The sequence below is a fragment of the Zalophus californianus genome, chromosome 8 (assembly GCF_009762305.2).
Source record: "Zalophus californianus isolate mZalCal1 chromosome 8, mZalCal1.pri.v2, whole genome shotgun sequence".
NCBI lineage: Eukaryota > Metazoa > Chordata > Mammalia > Carnivora > Otariidae > Zalophus > Zalophus californianus.
This window is the reverse complement of record NC_045602.1, coordinates 13,086,624-13,111,368: the sequence shown is the minus strand read 5'-3', so window position 1 is coordinate 13,111,368 and position 24,745 is coordinate 13,086,624. Positions and strand designations below refer to the sequence as shown.

The window sequence follows — 24,745 nt, the reverse complement described above, 5'->3', positions numbered from 1 at the left end:
GCTTATGACAGAAAGAAGAGAGTGAGCAAGGTGGCAGAGACTGCAGGTGCTTCCTGAAGCTTCTGCTTTATTCTACTTACATTCCATTTGCTAAACAGGGCAAAAGGCCAAGTCCTCTCTCAGGTGTGTCTCCCTCCCATGGGAAGGGAGGTTGGACATGCAAGTCACGTGGCAGCCAGACAGGCAATATAATCTTTTTACAGTTGAGAAGACGATGCGGCCTAACCCATACCTTAAAAACCTATGAAACAAGATGGGCGTGTTAGGTTCCTAGTAAAATAATATCAAGCGGCTATTTCATGTTGATATTTTAGTTAACTGAAATACACTGACCTAGCCAACATTTGATTACACTAGAAGATAGGTGCTCCAGGATGGAGGAAATTTTATGTCATTTACCCCCAATATGCTGGGGGTAAAACCTAGCGCCGAGCCTGGAAAATAGTAGGTAACAGTACATACTAGGTGTGCTGAATAACCGCATGAGGTCACAGCTGCTCTAATTCTCTGGGCACTCAAAAGCCAAATATAATTAAGGTTTCCACAGTCTATTTAAGATGAGAAAATTTGGCAAAGCACGGGTTTTAACTGCACACTAGATAAACAGGTTTATCAGTTTATTTCTTAAATTCAAACATAATCACATCTCCGAAGCCTTTCTTTCATGTTGGAACTCATGTTATTACATCAAAGAACTCTCGTGCAAACAGAACTCAAGGTCCCCAGCAGTGCTGATGACCTCTGTCCTTGTCAGGGGCAATAATAACAGTGCCATTGGCCATTGTTGTGTCTTTCTCTGGGGCTTTCCAGAGCTCGGATTATTCCTCCTATCTTTTGTTGTTGTTCCTAACCTGTCTCACTGGTAGTCTCTTACTTTTAGAGAAAAGAAAACCAAGATGCCAAAATGCGAGGGCAGGGCCAAAGGCTGTGCAGTGGGCGTGGGCCCCTGCTCTGCTCCTCAGCTGTGTGATCTCGGGCTAGTTACTTATCCTCTCTGTGTCTCATTGTTCCCATCTGCAAAGTATGGATCATAATAGCATCTTCCTCCCAGGGTGTTGCGAGGAGCTATTGGGGTGATATGTGTGAAGGCTTTGGAGCCATGCTTAGCAGTAGTGAGTGCTCAGGACATTCATGATCCATTTTATTTTTTTTTAAGATTTTATTTATTTATTTGACAGAGACACAGCGAGAGAGGGAACACAAGCAGAGGGAGTGGGAGAGGGAGAAGCAGGCTTCCCGCCGAGCAGGGAGCCCGATGTGGGGCTGGATCCCAGGACCCCAGGATCATGACCTGAGCCGAAGGCAGATGCTTAACAACTGAGCCACCCAGGCGCCCCTCATGATCCATTTTAATGAGTAGCTCTGTCCAGCCTCAGCACTGAAGGGAGAGCCAAAGCAGAAATGAGGTCTTGGATTGTGGTTGGGATGCGGGACCCCATGGACTGAGGGACCGAGACGGGCGGTGAGGAAGCAAGGGCCCTGCAGCAGACATGGCCATGCTCCTGTCTGAAGAAATCTCGTGACATGGTGCAGAGACTGGAAAACTCCTCAGGTGCAGGGCCTTCATTTACTGCTGTCCCTGAGCTTCGGCGGGGGGTAGGGTGCGTCTGCAAGATTTCCAGTTTGGGCAGGACTTCTCGTCAGTTCCAGCCCGTGGGCCTCCCGTTGCCATAATGGTGACTTGGTTAAGAGCTTTCCAAAGCAACGCGCAGTTGAGACGCCAGGGACATCCACAGGGATGTTGTTCATCTTTGTCTCGGGCCTCGAGTGATGGCCTGGGTTAAGCAGTGCCCGCCTTTCTACCAAAGGCATTGAGCCTCTGCACGTGGCTCCAGAAGCAGGCTCAGAGCTGGCTTCAGGTGAGAGGGTTCCAGATGAAAGGCAGGCAGGCGCCCCTCCACCCAGATGTCCCGCACAGTAGGAGGTGCCTCGCATGCATATAAGATCCTCTGGGGGTCCTTGCAAGCCCTCCACAGCTCTTTCCTTCTAAGACCTTGAGTAGACAATGTTCCGAGAGGCCAGTGTGCATTGCATTGTGAACTTGAAAAACATGACGTGTCATTCTGCTTCTCCGTCTATTACTGAGATTTACCTTTCCTCTAATGGCATTGAATTTAAATAATTTCATCTGGAGCATCCAGAAACTTTAAAATCCATTTCAACATCTAACCCTTTTGTCACCAGAATTAACAGGTATTATTAGCAAATTGAAACACCTCATTTAGAATGCTGTGTTTTTGTAATACTGGAAAATGTACACCTTCTTTCTATTTTAATCATTTTTCCCTTCTGCTGGTGCTAGGGGGATGGGACGTTCCGCTCTAAAATGTATCATTCAAGGGTGCATGGACACTGCTTTCCAGGTTGATTCCTACCTCCGATGTCTCCCTTACTCTGCACAATAGCTCTAGAAATGACACCTTATTATTTATGCCCATTTTATTGAAGAGGGAACTAAAAGCTCAGGGGCTCATGTGAACACTTGGCTCAGGTTATGATAGGGGCCACGACGTGAACCTGGAAGCAGATGTGGCCCGGAGTATGTGGTCTCGGCCCCACACAGGGTAGGGGTAGCGGTCAGTTGCACGAGGATCAAATCAAACTTTTTGAGGGTACTTTGGCCCTTGCAGGTTGGGCCAAAGTGAGTTAGGATTTGTGTTTATGAAAACCTTTCCACTTCGGCTCAAAGTGTATATGTGAGGGTGGTTTTAGCAGTCAGGAGAAATGGGCACCAGTACAGAGGGCCCAGTCTGCAACCATGCAGGGGTATGGGAGGGAGGAGAGCTCAGGATAATCCAGTCTGGGCTCCCTGGTGGTTGAGCTCTTCCCATCCATACCCTGTTGTCAGCTTCTACCCAAGACTGATTGTTTTCTCTTCTGCTCATGTGCATTGGCAACAGGACTGTGACGACTGAGCCTGGTTCATTCATGAATTTATTCCCTACGTCCGTCGACAAATATTTATTAGCACTTGTTATGTCCCTGGCACTGAACAAAATGCAGCCCCAAGTTTTACCTTCCATGCACACACACACACACACACACACACACACACACACACACTGACTTACACACGCACTGTGTGAGCCCGTGGGGAGCCCTATGGGAGGAAATGGAGCTGGGTAGTGTGGGGAGAGAGTGAAGGAAGTTTGTGCCTACATGGGTGGTTCAGAGGAGGCGTTCTGATGAGCAGACTCCTGAAAGAAGTGGGAGATGGGCCTCGGCAGTGTCTGCAGGGAGAGGTGGACTGTACAAGGCAGAAGGAAGAGAAAGCAAGAGTGTGTTTTGCTGGTTCAAAGACAGGAGAAAAGAGCCGGTGGGGTGTGTGGGGGAGTGAATGAAGCCAGAGTGGTGAGGGGAGAGCTGGAAGTCGGGCAGGACCTGACGGACCTCGCAGAATGGGTCTCTAACAGGGCGACCAGAAACTAACATTGACCGAGCACCCACTGTCCACTAAGCCCTGAGCTGGGTCTCATCCGATTAAAAAAGATTGTTTTAGTAACTCTGCCAGAGTAGCTGGAACGGGACAGAAAGCTGAGGGGCTTGCCCGTAATCAGGTCGCTCACAAATGACAAAACAGCATTTGGACAAGGGCTTTTGAATTTCAGAACATATCACAGAACTGCTTCAAATTTAGACATGTGTTCATTAAAACTGACCCTTGAACAACGTGGGGGTTAGAAGCTCCCACCCCATGAGTAGTCACAAATCCCTGTATCACTTTTGACTCCCGCAAAAACTTGACTGTAAATAGCTTACTGTTGTTGACTGGGAGTCTTCCCAGTAACATTAACAGTCAACACATATTTGTATCTTATGCTTTATATACTGTATTCTTACAATAAAGTAAGCTAGAGAAAAGAAAACGTTATTGGGAAAATCATAAGGAAGAACAAACACATGTATAGTACTCTCCTGTGAAAAATCCACACATAAGTAGATTTGCACAGTTCAGACCCGTATTACTCAAGGGTCAACTGCATTTAGGATTTGAATATCGTTGTTCATTTCTCTGCTTTGTATCAACTATGATTATGTAGGAAAGCTCAATTTCTCCTCTCTGCTTTGCATGAACACAGGTCATGGCTATAACACATCTTTTCGGAAGGGAGATTATGTCAGATTTGGTTTCATAGCTTGAGCAAATTGACACATCCCCTGTTACCTGATATGGGTTAGTGTGTTTCCAGAGAAACAGAACCAATAGGAGATACACATGCATATTCAAGGAGTCCAAGATCTGCAGTCAGCAGGCTGGAGACCCAGCAGAGCTGCTGGTGTAGTTCTATCCAAATCCAAACGCCTGAGAACCAGGGAAGCCGACGGCTCTTCTGGAAGGAAGGCAGGAGACCCATGTGCTAGCTTAAAGACAGACAGACAGAGAGTGCAAGTTCTCCCTTACTCTGCCCTCTGTTCTGTTCAGGCCTTTAAGGGATTGGATGAGGCCCACCCCCATTTGGCAGGGCATCTGCTTCACTCAACCTAGTGATTCAAATACAGTATATGTTAATCAATTGAATTTAAATAAAATTAAATTAAATTTTAAAAAATGTGAATCTCATGCAGAGACATCCTCAAAGACACGCTCAGAATAATGTTTAACCAGGTATTTGGGCACACCATGTCCCAGCAAGTTGATACAGGATACTCACCATCCCAGAGACCATTTTTATAAATATAAATACAATTAAAGAAAATTGAAAGTTGCAGTGAGGAAGCTTCAACGGTAGATGTGCCTTGCAGGGAGGCCTGAGCTCACTTGCCGGGACTATGCCCAGAGCCTTTTCCCTTTGGGTGGACCAGCTTCTCTAGGTTCCTAAGACTACTTTTAGCTAGTTCAAATGCCCTTCATTTGCAGAGCAACATTCAAGTTCCACTTGACAGGTTGACTGAACAGGCAGGATCCTCTGAGATCATCTGCACTAGGGATTTTCTAACATGGTCTATGTCATGGTCACATGGAAAAATGATACTATTTGTACAGCACACAGAGAACATGGTGAAGCTGCTTGTGGCCACAGGGAAATGGCCAGGGTCGGGGGGGCTCTGGCCACCTTGAGCCCACCAGCCGACTCCCCCAACTATCGGCATACACTAAGCCGATCTTTGCCACGTGGTTGAAAAAAAGCCTGATTTAGCCCAAGCCAACTATTTTACAGATGGGAATACTGAGGCCCAGAGAGGGAAAAGCAGAAGCAGAGCACACCGTTGGTAGCCATGCATGGCTCCAAATTTCTGATTTATTCATTAATCATTTGCCACAAGTTGCCAGAGATGGATGCTTTGTGGGTGCGCGCGCTCATGCGTATGTGTATATATGCATGACCTCTTCCCCACTAGATTATCAATGGTCTGCAGAGAGAGTCTTTGCCATGTTCTCTTTCTTTTCTTCTACACTCCAAGTCAGCAAGCACAATGGCTTGGACTTTTCTACGTATTATATGACTTTCTGCCTTATATTGGAGTCACAGGTGAATGCATTCCATTGTCCTTTCCAATAATACAGCCACTTTGAAAGGAGAGCTAGCTACATGTGGTTCATGAAACAGAGTGGCATTGACTTAGCCGACATCCGATTCGGGTTCAGCGTATTTTGAGGAGGGCCGATTGCATATCAGACATTGCACGTAGTCTGTTGGCACAGGTGCTCATGTTGACCTCGGCAGCCCTGTGAGGTGGCCGTGACATGTTAGCTTCGTCTTATAGGCCAAGGAAACTGAGGTGTGAGGGATGAAGGTACTTATCCCAGACAGTTGTAGTTGAGGCCAAAACCTCTGGCCTCAAGTCTCCCACCCTTTGCACCATCCCAGGATGCGTTCTTCTGACCTTAGCTGTTGGTGGAACCAATATGCAAGCCAAGAAGAAGTGAACTAGTTAACTCAGAGGCAGATAAATGCCGGACGTTAAGTCATATGTGATTTTTGTTACTGGTCATAAAACTACCCTCGTCCTGGAGAAAAATGAAAAGAATGTTTGCATTTGTGGATGCGTTCTGCTTACCTCCCCTTGTCCCCTGGAACATCTGCAAGTTCTAATGAAATGTGACTTTCAGATGCGAGAATGTCCTGTTCCCCTGGTTTCTACCACAATGAAAATGGGAATTTATACCTTTTCATTTGGATGTTAATCCGTTTCCCTGATAAGTCTTGCCATTTGGGAGGTAAATCCAATCAGCTTCTGGTCTCTGGGAGGCCTGGTGGCCACGGCTCCCTGTGTGTGTGTGTGCGTGTGTGCTCGTGTAGGGGGCAGGGCAGTAAACGTCCTGCTTTAGTTTTCTGCCCTACTTTCTTATTTCCTATAGCAATAATTGACCCCTTCCATGGTAAAGACCCTTCAAAAGTAAAGACTGCCCAGTTAATTCCTGACTCTAATCAGAGCCCAAAGCCCCTAATCATGATTCTGAGTTTGGTCATGGCAAGTCTCTTCACAAACATCTGCAAAGAAAACATGCTTAGAGGAATCTTTTGGTAGAGAACAGTAGCTAAGCCCCGGCACCTGCATGACAGATGCCTCTTGAATAGCATGATCAGCTCCAGCCCCGGGGCGGTGGGGGGGGGGGGGGGACACAGCAGGGTGTGCCCATAAAAGAAATGGTCATCTGAGGCTAAAATCAATGATATCAGCCTTCAAAGGTTCTTGCACATCCTCACCACAGCCTATAAAGATGTCCTTTTTTTTTCTGGATGCAAACACTGAGGCCCCTGTGACTCAGCCCGACCACTAAAGGGGCTGGTCCTAGAGCAGAGCCTTTCTGGTTCCTGTCATAACCTCCCTGTGGGGCAGGTGGACACTGCAGCTAAGTGGAATGTTCCACTGCCCCCGAGGCCTGTGCTCTACATTGAGTCAGATCACAGCAACAGAGCAGAGAGGGCTGAGATGCTGGTACAGAGTCAACAAGAGGGATGTGTGTTGGCACCCTTTACCATCTCAGTCCTGCAGGTAGATGAACTTGATTTGAGGCATCAAATCCATCAAATGTCTGCTGGAAGCTGGCCACGGTGCTAGGTGCTGGGGGCAAGTGAGGGCTAATGCATTTTCTGCCTCAAGGATAAGTCTGGTGGAGAGTTGTTTCTCAGAATATTTTCTTATATTGTGGAACTGGTCCTGGCAGGAGACATCCAGAAGGCATTTACTCATGCCTTCATTGATCAGATACATACTTTGAAAACACTGTGTCTGGGCAGGCACTGAGGGAATGACAGGGAGCGAGACTGTCATGGGCCTGGTCCTGAAAACACACACAGGATATTGAAATGTGGGTGAATCTAGACAGAACCAGGGATACTCTCTTTGTAATATCCTAGGAGGAAAAATGTGGAAAATGTGTAAGGTAAATAAAATTGCAGAGGGGATGTTTATACACAATTATTTACCAACTTTGGTGTGTTTTGTTTCATTTTGACTGGATCTGTTTTTACATAAAAGAGCATAATTATTCACTGAAGTCCCTTGAACCTTTCCTTGGCTAGTCTGGACAAGTTGGGAACTGTTCAGGTCTGCTCCTTCAGTGGTTTTATATAATTCAGGCAGGCTTTCGGACACTGCTGTGTCTTAAGATGGTGGAGAAGGGTGTATCTGTAGGCCCTTGCTTCTTACATTTCCCCTGCCTACAGATGCCTTTCTCTGTGGCTGAATGCTGTTTATTTTTTTAAGCTACAGTTCAGAGATCATCGGCTAAAGTCATTCATTCAAGCATTGGGCAACTATTTATTGAATGTCTACTTAGTGCATGCATAGTTCTGGGCTCTGGGGATAGGCTTACATCAGCAAGGGGAAAAAGTAGATAATAAAGGAATAATCATAATAAATCAGGGAAAGGTAATGAAGTGATATTTATTACCTTCTAGTATATTAGAAGGTCAAAAAAGCAATGGAAAAAAATGGAGCAGAGTGTAAAGGGAATACATTTTGATCTACACTGGATGTATCTTAAAGGTAAGGCCAGAGGGATTTTTGCATGTGGGACGTGAAATAAGAGAGGGGGCTGGGATGACTCAACATTTTGTCCTAAGAGACTGGATGGATGGAATTGTCATTAGCTGAGATGAGAAAGACTGGTGGTTGCGGGGGAGCAGCACCAAGAGAGGAGACGGGGAGTTCAGTTTGGGGCCGAGATAAATTCGAGGTAGGCATCCAAGTGTAGATTTTGAGTAGGCTGTGGTTATTGCAAGTAAGGGGGAGGTCAAAGCTGGAATTATGGATTTGAGATTCATCAAAGTAGAGAGGATACTTAAAACCATGAAACTGGATAAGGTCACCAAAGGCATGAGTCCTTATAGAGAAGAAAGGGCCTGAAGGCCTGAGTCCCAGGAAATGCCCAGGTGAAGAGTTTGGGAAGAAAGGCAAGGAGCCAGCCAAAGAGACTAAGAAGGAACAGACATTAAGTAGGAGGAGCAGTGAGAGACTGTGATCTAGGGGTCAAGGAAATAAGACTTTATGGAACAGACAAGGACTGTCAGTGACTGTGTCACAGTTGATGATGGTCTAGTAAAGATGAAGGTTGAGAACTGACCAGGGGATTTAGGCTCCTGGAGGTCATGGGTGTGGTCCACTAGGGCCCCACCCACCCATTGTTTGTCCCCCCCATGTTGTGTGCTCCTTTCATGAGGTTCTACACAGCAGTGAGGTGATCTGTTCAAACAGCCAGGCCCCCACAAAATAGCTTAGGTCTGCAAGCCTGGAGCCGTCCTCACTAGTCACTTAGGTAACGCTGGTGAGCACTGCTGGTGCACCAGGACCTATCTAGATGGCATGAATGTGTTTAAGTCAACTGTACACTCCTCTGCCCCCAGGTATCTTACCATCTAGGGAGAAAACCAAGGTGTCTGGGCTCTGTTAGAGTGCCAGAAAGAGACTGAGGTCGGATGAAATTATGCAAGTTCAGAGGACAGAGGAATTTCCCCTGGGGGTCAAGGTGGAGTCTATGGCTGAAGTGGCCTTTGAATGTGGTCTTGAAGGATGGACAGGATTTGGAAATGAGAAGGCGGAGAAGAGAGAACTATTTCAGACAGAGGGAATGCTAGAGCAAGGGAGACAGCTGGAAAGGGGGCACTGAGCTGGAGTGAAGGGTGTGGGAAGGAGAGAGATTAGTAGGAGACGAGGCCTGGAATTTTGGCCAGGGCCTGATGAAGAGAGTCTTAGAAATTAGAGGCTGGGCTTTATTTCTTGGCCAATGGGGAAATCATGAAAGGCTTTATAGCCACGGAGTGATGTGGGAATAGCTGTGCCGCTTCAGAAGAGTCATCTGGCTGCGTGTGCAGAACGGTCCAGAAGAAAGAAAGAGAAGAAGGACCTAAATTAGGGCAGTGGCAGTGGCAGGTGGGAGGAGGCGTGACGTGAGACCCAGCAGAGGCAGAACCCGCAGGACGCGGCACTCAAGAGTGCGGGGCGCCTGGCCTGTAAGCTGGGGCTCTGGGCCCTCCCTACAAACCACGGGAGCCTTTTGAAGTGCAGTGGCCTCTGCAAGTCACTGGTCACTCGTACTCCTCACCTCCGCCCCCCTCCTCATCTGAACGGGGAGTGCTTGAGCTTCACCTCATTAATGACGTAGAGCTTGCTTATTTTTGGAGCTCTGTGATTAACGCGGTTTCTGCATTTAAGAAACAAAGGAGCTCGGCATTCCTGGACTCTGTGCCTGCACTTTAAGGAGGTAATTTTGGAGATGTGAGAGATGAGTGCTGTTGGCAAGGGCCCATCCGGGCCACCTCCAACCCTCAGTCTCTGATTTTTCTGTTGCGTCTGAGCTGATCAGCTGTGCACAGCATTTCCCGAATTGTCGGGCAAGGCAGTTGTCAGAGCCCAGGGAGGGCAATGCACGGTGCCACCCTGACTAGCAGTGCCATAGGAAATGCCAAGTGACCCAGATGGGGCCCGGGCAGCCTGCCTGCTCATTTTCCCTAGTAAATCCACCGCAGGAGCATGGCCTTTGTACCGGAGGACAGAAACCCTCCCGCTGCTCTGCGATTCTCCCAGCATCAGCTCGAGTGGGCTCAGACGTAGCAGGTAATGGCACCCAGGGGGATCATCAGTGATTTCGGTGAGCTTGGAACCCCAGGCTGTGGGGGGAGGGGCTGGCCTGCAGCCAGCACCAGCATCCCAATTCATGTGGCAGCATAGGGGGACGAGCCTTTGTGGCAAGGCTGGCTTCCTCCTGAATCTGCCCATAAAAGGATAAAAGTGCTGCTATCTGGTCGGCATTGGGTAGGATTGCTGATGATAAATTTTTTAAAAGTGTGGATTTTTCCCCCCTTTTTGCAAAGTGGGGGGGTGGGGAGCGGGGGGAAGAGAGAGAGAGGGAGAGAGATTGCTTTCACACAGTTTCCAGCCTGTATGTGCTAACAGATGGATTCAGACTCATCTTTTATCTAGTGTTACAGAAGATAAAACTAAAACTGGATGATATGCTGCCTCTTCAATTTACAAGAGGAAAAAAAAATAAAAAGCTTTTTAAGGGAAGCCCTTATGGTAGAAAAGAATGGTCCAAAATATTGTCTGGATTTACTCAAAAGGCAAAGTATAGCAGGACCATTTAAAAGTGATTTTCTCCCTTCCCCTCCCTGACTTCCCCAAAATATATGATCTCTGTGTCAGAAGTAGGCCAAGCTTTAAGGCTATCATGAATTATATATCAAGAGACATCATTACCCAAGAGTCTTTGAACAAATGCCCCATGGTTTAAATTTTACAGACCTTTTTTTTTTTTTTTTCCCTCGATGGCAGCAATTTCGGTCTCTGCCTTCTTCCTTAGATGGAAAAGGAAGGTGTTTTACAAAATGCACGAGGAGACGTTATGCTAATAAAGGTAATTGTGCAATGACTGGAAACTGCTCTGTTCTCTTCGGAAGGAAGCTTTTGTCCTGCACACACTGGCCTTGCTCTCCAGGTACTCAGGCGAGCAGCCTGCTCCGGCTTTGTCTTGTCTGATTTCAGCAAGAGTCAGACACGCACAGAGCAAGGGCTGACTGAGGGGGGCAACACATGAACTGGGCATTTGTACACCCACCTTTTATGACAAAGATCTTGCCATCATCTACATATCAGATATGTTTTCACCACCCGTGTATTCTCTCAGATTCAAGAAGGGCTTTATGAAAATAATTCTTTGATCTGAAATTGGAGCTATCCACTGGGTAAAGAGGAAAGGCAGGTGTTTGGTGTTTGCTTTTTTTTTTTTTTTTTTTCCCCCACCTTAGAGCTCTGGAAGGGATCAGAACGTTAGCCCAGAGCACAGGTGCTGAGGACACGATGCACCCCCCGGGCACAGTATTGGGTAGGGCGTCCAGACAAGAATGCCTGTGGCTGTAGGAAGGGGTCTTCTCTGCTCCAGGCCCCCTAATCTACCTCCCAATTCATCCTTCTGGGGTGGGTATTTCACAGTGCTGGGCTCTCCTTTAGATAGCCCGAGAGAAGCCGGCTACAATTCTTTATATAGGCTTCTCATCTTTTTTTTAATCTTCAATAATCTTTTTATTAACTATCTCCTTTTATTCTTATTATGCTTTGGGATATGGTGGGCACACACGTTTTTAGCATTTTAGAGATGAAATAACTGGAAGCTGGAGTGGAGATGTAATTGACTACGGTCACTGTCACTAAGCAGTGAAATACACATACATCTCCACACACGCATGTATGTGGGCTAGAATACAAACCTGATGGTATCATCCTGCCACTGCCAAATAATAAAAGGTGAACCCTATGACCCAGCTCCCATTTGGAGGGGAGATTCCTTTACAAGGCTTTGCTGGTACTCTGTCTTCTAGCTCAGCCCCTGCCTCGAGTTTCTGTTCAGGCTTCCCTCCCGCTGCACCCCATCGTGTTCTTACATCCCGGCCATACCCCACCATGCCGCATGGAGTTCCTTACTTCCAGAGCCTCATCATTTCTGTCCATACGTATTGCCTTGTTATGACCTGAGCCCCAGAACCCGCCCTTCCCACTCTCCTTTGCATGTTCTTCATTTCCATGGCTATGTCCTGGGTGGATTCCAGACTCAGTGCAGGTCCTCCTGTGAAGCCTTCATCCCCCAGATTCCCACCGCGTGGGTTAGTCATCCATTACTGTCACTTCCCATTGCAGCAACTGTCACACTGTATGTTAATTGTCATTTCATGTGTTTATCTTTTCTGGTAGATCGGGAGCTACTAGCAAACATGAGTGAGGCACCACACTGTGCTCTCAGAATCTCCATCCCCAGAGTGGAAAAAAATTCAGGAAGGTAGCAGTAGGCTGCAGGGTGGGCCTTGGTGGGATTCTTCCTCCCATCACTGTCCCTCTGGATGCATCCCAAACAAGGAGTCAGGCAACCAGGCTGGGTTCGATGACTGTCCTGTGTACCATTCAGGTGTGTGGCTGCTTTCAGACCCCAAGATGAGGTCACCACTGCTGTCCCATTTATCACCTCCCCTGACCCAGGCCTTTGTACTGTGCGCTGCTGACACATTTGAGAAGGTTAGTCTCCAGGATCTGTGGTGTTTGATCTAGCACTGAGTCAACAAAGTCACCGGGGGAGAGGCAGGATGTTAGGGTAGAAGGAACGCAGGATTCACACAGACAGACCTGCGTGAGAATCCCACTCCTGCCACGAGTGGGTGATCTGTGTGATCTCAGGAAATTGACCTAAATGCTCCGAGCCTTTGTATCTGTCTCAGTAAAATGAGGGAAGAGATGTTGTATGAAGCTATTTTTTAATAGCGTCTGCCTTCGCCTCAGGTCATGGTCCCAGGGTCCTGGGATCGAGCCCCGCATCGGGCTCCCTGCTTGGCGGGAAGCCTGCTTCTCCCTCTCCCACTCCCCCTGCTTGTGTTCTCTCTCTCGATGTCTCTCTCTGTCAAATAAAAAGAAAAAGAAAAAAAGAAAGAAATATATAGCAAAATGATTTTACTGTTACTGAGGAAGAAAGTCATCCTAGTGTTACTTTAGATATTACGACTTTAAAAAAAAAAGAAAAGAGAAGAATTTGTTCAAGGCACAAGCATCAGAATAAAAAAGAAAAATCACTAGCCGTTTGGCCTTCCACGCGTTTCCTTATTTCTCTTAGCCTGGGTTGCCTTATCTCCGTTACGGGCATAATGAGACCCGTGTTGCCAGGGTGTGGATGTGAGAAATGAATGAGAGATGAGGGGTGGAAAAGGCCACGCGCAGCCAAGGAAAGAGCTGATTCTCAGTAAATTGTTTTGAAATTTCTTTCCCTGAAGCTGTTCTACTCCCATCTGTGAATTCTGCCTGGGTTGTAACTAGCTTGTGCCTGAGCTCCAAGTAGCCTTGGAGTTTTGAGACCTGAACAAGAGCATCTTCTGGGCACTCAAAAAAAAACAAAAAACAAAAAACAAAAAAACTGCATCTGCCCAAGAATCAGTACAAAAGTCGTCAGCGGGCCTGGGGCAGCCCACCCTCTCCCCTGGGCCTCCAGCTCCTCGTCCACAAGGTGCAGGGGGAGAGCAGAGAGTTGCCCAGGTGGCTTCCAGCTCTGGCATCCTGTGAGTCTAATTTATAGTTGAGTGAGATGTCATTCACAGACCAGGAAGGGCCAAATTACCCTCATTATTCTGCTCGCAGCTCTGGTGCCTGAGAAGCCACTGGGTCCTGCCACATCTAGAATTAGCTCTGAACCCTTGGGCTTTTAATTAAAGGGCTTTGTGAGTCAGATGTTTTATGGTCAGATTCAGATCTTCAGGGAGACACGGAGGGAGGTCCTCTGTCCTGCCATCTCTCCTCCTTGAGAAATCGGCCGCCTCTCCCAGTGCAGCGACAGAGAGCTGGGAGATGCGCGGGGGGCCTTCCAGGCAGGGCTTGTGGCTAAGCCTGGCCCCAAGGCCCCACGGACTCCAGGCCCCAGAGGCTCAGGGACAGCTGATGTGTGGCCCGCCATGGCTTTTTTCCCTGTGAGTGTCTGAGCTGTGCCCGCCGGGGCTGATTCGGTTGCGGCTCCCCATGGTGGCCACAAGCCTGGAGTAGATCTTACCCAACACCCTTTCCGCTTCGGGTGGCTTGTGCTAAATGCATTTGCAATCCCATGTGGTAGAAGGGATAAAAGGGTTGTCTTAAAAATAAGTGGTTTCTGAATGTGTCAAAAGCAAGGCTGCCTGCTGTGTGTTTTTAACAATTGCCTCCCCAGAGGAGGGTTGAAAACCTCACCTTTCAAGATGTTTCAACTCCTATTAGAAAGTGACTTGAATAAAGTTGCTCTTCTGACCACGGCTGCTGTGATTGCCAGACTGGTGATTATTTGTCTAACCTGAGTCTCCAGGGCTGGAACTGGACACCATTTCCCTCCCAGAGGAGGTGAAATTGTGTTAGTTACATTCTTCCACCTGGTGCCACCTTGCGGGGGAGGGTGTGCGCACGCGCACTGGAGTGTGGGCTTTCGGGAAGGAGCACATCATGGTTTCAGACCCATTTGCTTTTCCCATAATCCATTATGGAGCCCATACTGTGTGCCCGGAACCGTATCTTGTTCTGGTCCTCTCTCCCTGTCACCTGCCTCACAATTTTCCGCACTCGTCGGCTGTCTAGGGTTCCTGCGAATTGACCCAAGTCCCCGTCCTGTTTCTCCCAGGTGTCAGTGTTTAGGGAACTCGAAAGGGCCACTGTGTTTGAATATCTCCCATCAGGGTTTTTTAGCTTCAGCACTACTGACATTTTGGGCAAAATACGTCTTTATTGTGGGAGACTCTTTGTAGGATGTTCAGCAGCATCCCTGGCTTACCCTGGATGCCAGGAGCACCACACACACCTCCAGCTGGGATGGCCAAAAATGTCCACAGACATTGCCAAATATGTCCTCAGACTTTACACTTACCCAAACACCCTTCTGTCCATTGTCCTAGTTTATATAGTTATGCGTGAGGATTTTTGCTCCCCTTTTATAGCCAAAGTAATTGGGGGCCAGGAAGGGAAGACTTGCCTATCAAACGGTGAGTCAGGGAAAGAGCTAAGGTTATAATTTAAGTCTCCTGTCTTCCCAACCCAGTGTCGTCCTTATGGATCCATTCAGTGTGCTGGAAATGTTTAGTAACTGATTCCCTGGGAAAAACAAAAACAAAGCAAACCTGATTAGGAGTGGTTGCCAATGTCATGGTACAGTGACATTGTACCATGGCTGGTTTCTTCTCAAAAGACATCCCTGACCCGGAAGTTGGGAGGAGACACGCATAACTGGCTCTGGTTGGCTGGCACAGCAGGCTCCAGGATGCCTCTGGGCCCACGTGTGCTTCTGTCCAGATAGCTCTGCTCTCTTCTGGACCTCTTCCACCCTTCTCCCTCTTCCCCCCCAACAGATGCACTTATACTGGGAGGTGCCACGGGGAAGCATTAGCCTGGTGAGCGCTTTGATCACCTCTTTGGATAAGTACAGAACAGTTGGAGTGGAATTTTCTCCCTCTCCTTTTAAATCAACATTTGCTTTCACAATCTTTCCACCTAAGGAGCTGCAGAAGCAGGCAGCTCTGGTCTGAGAGCAGAAAGCATACAGAGCTTGTCAGTAGGATCTCCTGGACTGAATCAACTCCTGAGCAGGAGCTAAGGGCTCTTAGTCAACATCGGTCATATTGAGTGTGAGGTACCTGGAGGTACAATGTAGTGATGGCCACAGGGCTATTGGACATACCATTCTGGGCGAATGGGAGTAGGGAGTAGGCTAGAATTTTAGTCCAGATATGAAATTTGACTTCTGCAAGCCTCAGTTTCCACACCTGTGAAAGGGGAACTAGCTTATGTCGGGAGCCTCACCTACTCAGTTGCTTGAAGGAGTGGCTGGTTGTCATAATAGTATAAGCTCATCAGGCGTAAGGACTTCGCTGGTCTTGGCATTTTCACCTTGGCCATTGTTCAGTGCCGTATGCTCCTTCTCTTCCCTCTGGTCTAGCCTTAGACCTGGGAGAGCTGGGACTGTGGGAAGAACCCTCAGCTGGGTTCTCGAAAAAGCTGGGTTCTCGTCCCAACTTTGGTACCACCTCATTACGTAACCCTGGGAAGTAGTTCAGTGTGACTAGAATGTGGGTAGCCCCGCGGGAAGGGTGGGAGCATGAGGTGGCATTTGGATTTTATCCTGAAGTAGGTGAGAAGTGCTTAAAGAGAAGACACATCATCAAAAGTGTGCTTTAGAAAGTTCTTTCTGCAGAGCACAGGGCCAGAGTCCTGGCAGGATGAAACCAGCTAGGGGGTGGTACAACCGTCCAGTCAAAAAGTAAGGAAGCTGGGACGTCTGGGTGGCTCAGTCGTTAGGCGTCTGCCTTCGGCTCAGGTCATGATCCCAGGGTCCTGGGATTGAGTTCCGCATCGGGCTCCCCGCTCCGCGGGAAGCCTGCTTCTCCCTCTCCCACTCCCCCTGCTTGTGTTCCCTCTCTCGCTGTGTCTCTCTCTGTCAAATAAATAAATAAAAATCTTTAAAAAAAAAAAAAAGTGAGGAGGCCCCGCACCGGCAGTAATGTGGAGTGGCACAGACAGAAAATGTCATGAGAGTTCAGAGAAGGGAGAGGTCAGCAGAGTATCAGAGAAGACTTCCTGGAGGAGGTGAGGCCGCTGCTGACTTGGAAGAATGGAGATGTATGGAGGTATAAGTCTAAGGCTGAAGAACAGGGCAAGAAAACCACAAAACTGCAGTCAATCACATTGGGCTTAAACTGAGAATTTGTGTAAAGGATAGCGATATAAAGGACCCGTTGATGGAGGGACCTGAACGCTAAGCTTAGGAAAGTAGATTCTGTTAGAACACGGTGGGCCTCACAGGAAAAGCGCATTTTCTTGTTTTCAGCTTCCATGGGGCCCAGATCCCAGGCATTTTCCTTTCTGCAACTCCTACTTGCTTTTTTGCCTTTGGCGAGGTGTGGGGTGCCTGGGACCCTGAGGAGGGGTGCATACACTCACCCCCCACCCCAGCCCTGTGCTGTTGAGGAAGGCGCCATCCCTCTGAGTCTTGAGGATGAAGGCCACACTGAATGTTGATGGATGGCTCCTGATTGCCCCGCAGCAGGGGGCCCAGGAAGGGAGCAGCTGCGCTGTTGTGCTTTCGCAGTCCCCAGTATTTGTCTGCCTGGGCCAGGGTGACCACGGTCCCCTGCGATAAACTGTCTCCCAGCTGTTGCAGGTACGTTCTTCATCATTCACCCCCATATTAACTGTGACCCTCTGCCCTTACTAAGAAGGATGGAAACGCATGTCAGTTTCGTGACAGTGTGTCTGTCCCTGTCCACGAGGTGAAGGATGGCCAGTCTCACAGTGTCCAAGGTAACTGAGATTGGGGCTTCCCGTGAAGTGTCAGGAAACAAGAGTTTGCTGGGAAATGGCCCGAGCCAGGTAGCATAACCTCTGAGGCTCATGTGAGTGAATGGGCTCAGAAGGGAAAATGACTCACCCCGGGGTGGAACCGTCAGGAATTGGTAGTGCGAGGACAGAAACCAGACACCCTCTGGACCCAAGCGTATCCTTGTTGGATTTGGATTTGGATTCGGCCATTCCGCAGGAGGGGATCTATTTGCATGGTAGTTTAGCAGAGGCCTGCCTTGTAAGAAAATCGCTTTCTCAAATGGCAGTATATATCCTAGGTTAGGCTCTTACTGCATTGATGGGCTCCATTGATGGGCTGTTCTAGACATCAAGAGTCCCAAGTTCCAAGGACTTCATTATACAGGTGGCAGTGAGTGACTTGCCCAATGTCTTAGAGATTTGGGGTTAAAGCAGAGATGGGAGCCCAGTTCACTAGCTTCTCAACCCACAGTGTTTTGCTTCCCTTCGGTCTCATGGCAAAGGTGCTGTTTCTATAAAACACCCAACACAGGCTGCCTAAAAAGTGCCCTCTGTTGTTGTAGGCCAGGGGCTGGTGGGGAGTTCACAGATGGTTTGTGGCACTCGGGTGGCATTGGCCATGGGAGACGCATGTGGCGCTGGGAGTGTGAGGGCTGCAGATGTTTGCACAGAATGCCGGAACACTCCACGGTCGTCAGGAAATTGGACAGCAAATGACTCCGGCCAGATTGGCTTTCAGATTGTGCTCAGTGCAATCTGGCCAAGGCACCATTTCTTAGTTTCTTACTCCTGGGCAGCCCTGGCCTTGAACTTCAGAGCAATCATTTACTCTCATCGTTCAGCTCAGTTTTTCCCACTTATTTAGGAGCAGTTATATTTGCTAAAGTTCACATAGGGGCCAAGTACAGCATTGGTCACTTTTAATGTCGGGTAACCCTAACAACCCTGAAATGGACAGGCAGAGAGGCCAAGGTGCCAAGAAGTTATAGTTCACAACTGATGGGCTCGAGACCCCAGGCTCTTACCACAGCCTCACCCTCCTGCTAACACTTACAAGAGCATGTGATGTCCTAACCCACGGTCAGCATCACAGGAAACACCAGTGCGGGTAAAGTCCTTCACAGCCTGACACCAGTCTCTTTTCCTGCTGTCTCTGCTACCTGTTCCCCTTCTTCCCCTTGAGCCTTCAAGGAAGCCAGGTTTGACAAATTGAACCATTGATACTTGCCATTTTTGCAGGACCCTGGAGTTATAACTACCCTATAAAGATAAGTAAGACAGGCCCTTCCTCTTAACCAGCTCCCTGTCCAGTGGCAGAAAGAAACCATGAACATAAGTAGCTTTGATACTTTAGAAGACAAAGCTCATTTGATCCTGACAGTGGCCCAAAGAGGCGGCTGGTGTATATTGCTGAAAGATCTGCATTTAATAGACTTTCCATCTGAAGATCAGAGAGAAGCAGTGACTAAGTAAAGGTCACACTGCCCAGCCAAGGCCAAGCTGGGAGTAGACCTAGGTTTCCTTGACCGCCTATAAAACGTTCCTGCTACATCAAGGCGGCCTCCCGGCTTGTGTCACTGGGGATGGTCGGGCACGGCCTCTGCAGGCTGGCCTGTTTGTCTCTCTGTCTTATTGCCTCCTGCCTGTGGAGACAAGGCAGCTGTCAGCTGCTGATGCCTCAGACCTGTTAGGTTGTGCCCCTTTCCTTCCAGAAAGGCAGCGATCCTATGGTTGTAGCCCAGGAAGGGAGGAGGAAAGGTGAAAATTTCCCTCTTGTCTGGGATTTAATTTTATGACATTCAGGGTCGTCAGGGGGAGGACACTGGCCCCATTCAGTTTCAGAAGTGTCTCCCCCCCCACGCACCCCAGAGGAGGACCTCTGGTTGATGTGATCAACACTATAAAATACCTTCTTCTCAAAGAGGAGGGAGCCACTGAAGTGGTGGTGTGCAAAGAGAGAGATGTAAACTTCTTGAGAAACTGGGCAGAGTTTTCTGACGGGTCCAGCCAATTAAGCTGGTGTCCTCCTGCCATCCACATGGGGGGCATTTACCTTAGGGCTGTTGAGGTATGACAGAGATGGCGAACAGATGTTAAGCCATGACTCTGGAAATGGAACAGATGTGAGCTCGGGAGTAGAGACCCAGGCTCATGTCCTGGTTTCTGCCACCACCTGCCACTGCCATTGGCGATGGCCCTCTCACCCTGTGTCAGATACACCAGCTGTGAGCTGTAGCGTGCGGTGTTAGAGATTGAACTTGGGCTCAGAGGTGTACGCCTGCCCCCCCGCCACCAGCTCACTGTCAACCTTGGCTGCTCATTCAGCCTCTCTGAGTTACTCTCTAAGTCCTTATCTGAATGATGAGGCTAAGGGGAGCACAGCCATTTCCAGGAGGGCCACGTGATGTGCAGCAGAAGGCCTGGCACATAGTCAGTGCACAATGCGAATGAGTGCCATGCATTGGTCCCCTCACCGGGTCATCCACTCATTGACCTCTGATAGTCTAGGATTGCCTCAGACACTCTGGGCTATCACCATCTGGACTCCGGCCTGCTCCCAGGTTGTGTTCCCGGCACAAGAGGCTACATGCCAAGATGCAAGAAACTGGAATCAGTCGGGAGAACTGTGTCCAGTCCTGGCTTCTCCGCCTACCTGCTGGGTGGCAATAGACAAGTCCGTCCCCTTTTCTAGAACTCAGGGATCCCCTGATGGCATTAACAATCATATTAATAGTAGTAACGATAGGACTGATGGCAGTAGTGGCCCACGCCCTAACCCCCACAACCTGTGAATGTGACCTAATTTAGAAACAAGGGTCTCACCTATTAATCAAATACCATCACTGGCAGAAGCTCCTACAGGAAGCAGATAACAGGCATCACTGTCTGTGTTACTGCAGGATGAGGCCTGGGGCCGGTGCCTCTGAGAGCAGCCCCTTCAGGCGTGGGTAGTCTTCCTCAGCCCCGTGCGCGTCTCGAGAGCCCTCAGAAATCCCTGGACTACAAGCGCTGTGATGTTCCTTGATTAAATGAATGCCGGAAATGGTCTCTTCAAAGAACCCGCTATGGCCTGATTCTTAAGCAGGCCTTCCTTTCCAAAGGCTCCAGCTTGGCACCCCCTGAGACAGGGGCAATGCTGTCCCTGAGGAAGTGGGTCTTGCACCCTGTCAGTGGACCTCAGTTTCTCCAGTGAGGCTGGGTGGCTGCTTCCCCCCTGGTTTCTGTCCTGCTGCCTTAGGCTGCTCTGTAGAGGAGAGCCCCTGAGCCCTCACATTTGGGGGACTGGCTGGCTATCAGAACATCTGCACATTCAGGTTCTGGGTGTGAGGGCACAAGGAGCCCAATGGTCCTTTAAAAATATATTGCTGAAACTCGTCACGCCTTGCTTCTTGAATCATAGCACGACTGCTTTGTAATCAAGTTACATCAGCCTGTTTTATATGTAAGGCCTACGAGCCCAGCAGATTTGGAAGGTGTTCTGCTGAGCAAAGGAGAGTGAATGGTTGCAAAGGGGCATTTGTGTGGGTTGGAAAGCAGGGGCTCATCCAGGAGAGCCCAACAAAACTAGGTGTAAAAATAACCCGCCTCATGGGGCTGTGGATTATATTAGGGTTGACCAGATGTCTTGTGTGCCTGGGACACTCCTGCTCGATGTCTGTTGTCCCAGAGGCATTATTAATAATCCCCTTTTCACTCTCGGAAGGATCTGGGTTTGGCCGATAAATCACATGGTCACCCTAATTGCGTGTCACCTTGTATGTGCACTTAGTAGAGACATGGTGTGGATGATATATTTGAATAAAAACCCAGTACCTGTGTGCTTTGACAGCTCCAAAGCTGGCTGTGGGTGAGCATCCCTGGACGGCTGTGACTAAGGCATGTCACTGTCTTGTAGCACCTGTGGCTTCGAGGTGAATTCATGGGCCAAAATGTCAAAGAGATAGCAGTTGAGATCCTTTCTCATAACTTGCTGGCTTTTTGACCTTGAGGAAACTACTTAGCTTATCTCAACTATAAATTGAAAATAATCATACAGACTCAACAGTTGGTGTCATTATGAAATAACCTATTTCAACAAGTGCTTATTTCTTGACACATAATAAGCTACCAACATATGGCATTGCCATTATTATTATTGGTATTATTATTATTTCATGACCGTTATTATTTTGGCTTTAGTTTCTCTGTCTGTGACATGGTGAGGGATAATCCCTGTCCTGCCCTGCTCCCCGGGTCTTTATGAGACTGAAAGCAAGTAGCATCCCCAGAACCTAGTGTCCCTGGGAGTGTGCACACTGTTCGAGGCGAGGATTTCTGGCAGAGTCTCACTCGCACTCCGGCCCGGTGGATCCATCCCTCGGTGACATGGAAGATGGGTTCCCAAAATATCATCATCCTTCCACCCACCCTGATGACTCTCCCCTTGCTGGCCCTCCTCGGCCTAGCCCACTTCCTCCTCCTGTGAACAGCGCTGTATAAACACCAAGGCCAGAATGTCATTTATTGGTGCTGGCTGACTGGGGGAGGGGGGGGTGTGAACCAAAAGTGGGCAGTGTCCAGATTCCTGGGTGGGCCTGAAAGGCACCTCTCAATGTTCTCTACCTGGGGAGTTTCCTCCATTCCTGTGCCTCTTGAATGAAGGTGTCCTCTGTTCCCAGGATCCTTGTTTTATTCCCTGGCTCTTTCCCCTCATTTGCCTTTCTGCATGCCTCGCCCTTTCTCTCTCTCTCTCTCTCTCTTTTTCTTTCTCTCTCTCTCTCCCTTTCTCCCTTCCTCTCTTCCTCTCTTTCTCTCCATCTTTCTCTCTTTCTTTCTTTCCTCTGAAAGCAAGGATTACCTAGTGGTTGAGAGCAGGAACTCCACCTAGACTGCCTGAATTGAAACCTTGGCTCTACCTACCGCTCAAAAGCTGAGTCCCTTGGAGGAGCACGTCAGTGTCCTTATTTGTAAAAAGGGGCAAGAGTGATGTGTCCCTTGTGTGGTTGCTGGGAGGTGTCAGGGGTCACTAAGCTTAAGAACGCCTGATGCCCAGTAGGCACCTGCTGAATGGGAGCTATTTTTATTATGTAAAATCCTGCCTGCTCCTATTTCTTTGGCTCAGCTGGTGCTCTTGGTGCTGTGGGAAGGAGGCTGCAGGGAGGTCTCCTGATCCGAGTCTAGGCTCTGCTGCTGGTTAGCTGGGACTCTAGGCAGCACGCTCCCTCTGGGGGCTTTTGAGCCCTTACCTGCTCAGCCTGGACAGTGGAAATGGGTCTCACCCATGCTTGGCCTTCTCACCATGGTCTGCCTTCTCTTTGGCTTGCCCCTGCCCTTTCACTTCCGCTGTTCAAAAGTGGAGGACACACAGCTGTTCTGAGGTCTCAGCGCCCCCACTGAATGGGGCAGGGACACAGGATGTGGAGAAAATGTCGCAGGTTATAGATTGGAGGTCAGGAGGTGCCTGCCGTAGTCCTGGTTCTGTGGTGTGACCCTGGATCAGTCATTTCATGTCTCTGGATTTCAGCTTCCCCAGTTTCAAAATGGGGGCAATTACCCCTCTAAAAATGACCCAGAATGAGGTAGTGAAAAATGTTCTGCTGGCTGCCGGGTGCTACAGAAACAAGGGCTCCTGATGGTCTCAGATGGAGCTGAGGGATGTGGCCACAGCTCTGGCCACAGTCCACGCTGCTGGCGACAGAAGCCCCTCAGAGTTGGGGCTGTGTGAGGTTGTGCTGCTTGTGGGGACCTGAGACGGGAGTTGTAAGTGTCCTTCTCTGCCTGACCTCTGTTCTCTTTGAGGGACATCTGGCCCATGGGTGACTCAAACAGGAAACTACCAGCCATCACTTCAAAAAGCTTGGACTTCTCTCAGAGATAGGCTTACTTTGTGTTGCTCTGGGTCTGTTTGGATGGTGGGGGAGTAATTTCCAGAGTTGAGGGCAGATCCTCAGAGCGAGCCCCTCCCTGGGAGGGCCTCTGTGACCAAATCAGTAGGATGGAAGGAGTTCAGGTGTGCTGGGGGCCGGACAGGGTCTTAAGTTACCCAAATGCTGGTCTGTGGACCAGAGCCAGGATGGTAATATCAAAACTTTCCAGAAGCTTTGAGCACTATTCCAGGACGGAACTGTACTTTCTGTTAGCTTCTCGAGATGCACAGTCAGTTTGGGAACTGCTAACGTGGGTGGGACTGGTCTTGCCTGTCCGAAGGCTCCACGTTACCCACCCCTTCTTGGTCCGCATCAGGATGCTAGAAAGTGTTAACGGTATTAGCTCTGCAGTACGATTAGGTTATGATTAGGTTTATCTGTTTGTGTGGTTGTTAACTTAACCAGGTGACCGTGTCCTTCATGATGCACAGTGGGAGTTGGGGGACTTTTTAGGGGGCAACATGGGTAGAACAAGGCTGGGCCTCAGTGGGAGAATCAAGTCCCTATCATATACACGGAAAATGGATTTTAATTTTGAGGGTGTTTGGGAGAGAAAGAGGTGGGGACGGGACCGTGCCCCCGAGACCTGATCACTTCAACTTCTCCTCTCTAGTTTCCAGGTCCTTCGGTGGCACATCCAGCAAGAGTTGGGAGATTCAGGCTCACCCCCGGATCCTTCTTCAGAAATTCACCTTCTTTACAGTCTACACCCAAGTGCACAGGAAACAGCCCCTGTGTCAGGGCTCCCTTTTCCTCAGGCTGTGCTCTGTGCTGGGAATTTACAAACTCAACCCCAAATCCAGAGGAGACAAACCTCCTCCCCCCTTACCTTCGAGACCCGGTTTCACAAAATGCAGGGCCAGCCTCTACAAACGCCGGCTCGGGATTCACTTTCTCGTCAGGCCAAGGACTTTTCAGAGTTGCTGTGTTTTCCATATCATTTCCTCCCCCCCTTTCACTTCCTGTTTTTTCTTCCTCTTTCTCCACCCCCTAGCCCGGCTCCCCAGCCCTGTCGCTTGTTGTCTGAGAACAGGAACAAAGCGCAGAGCGTAGATAACCATGATTTCCTGGTGGGCCCTCTCTCACTGCTGACAGCCAGGGCCAGGCTCAGGTTGTCTGGGGCACTGGAGCCTCTGCTGGGAGCCCAGCAGGAAGCCTGGCCTTTAGAGCCCTTTGTCTGAGAGAGAATCTAACTAAAGAGGAATCCCTCATGTCCTTGCAACCATTCATAGCTTCCAAAGAACTTTCTCCCGCATTCAAGTGAAAACACTGGAAAAATAAGACAACTCGCTAGCGTTTGGGCCGAATAACTCAAGTCCAGTTTAGATGGACAAAACACTGATGAGGGAGTTTGATAGGTGTTTATTTCTGGTTCTGGACTTTATTCTCCTTATGACTCTACAGATCATTCTGGTTCTCTGAAACTCGGCTCCCTAGCCCTTTGGAAAAATGGAGTTATGGGTGCCTCGTAGGGAATTTTTGAGGACAGATCAGGAAAATGTATCTGTCAGATTCATATGGTAGGCCTGGCAGATCTTATTTGCTGAATAAATGTGAGATCCCCTCTTGGGTTTTGGTTTTCTGCACAGGGGAGT

At 48.9% G+C, this 24,745-nt stretch overlaps 1 protein-coding gene across 4 annotated transcripts in view; it reads left to right on the top strand.

The window, feature by feature from the left end:
* Positions 1 to 24,745, top strand: part of CYRIA (CYFIP related Rac1 interactor A) — a 110,712-nt gene that overhangs the window by 16,401 nt on the left and 69,566 nt on the right. The window lies entirely within an intron of this gene.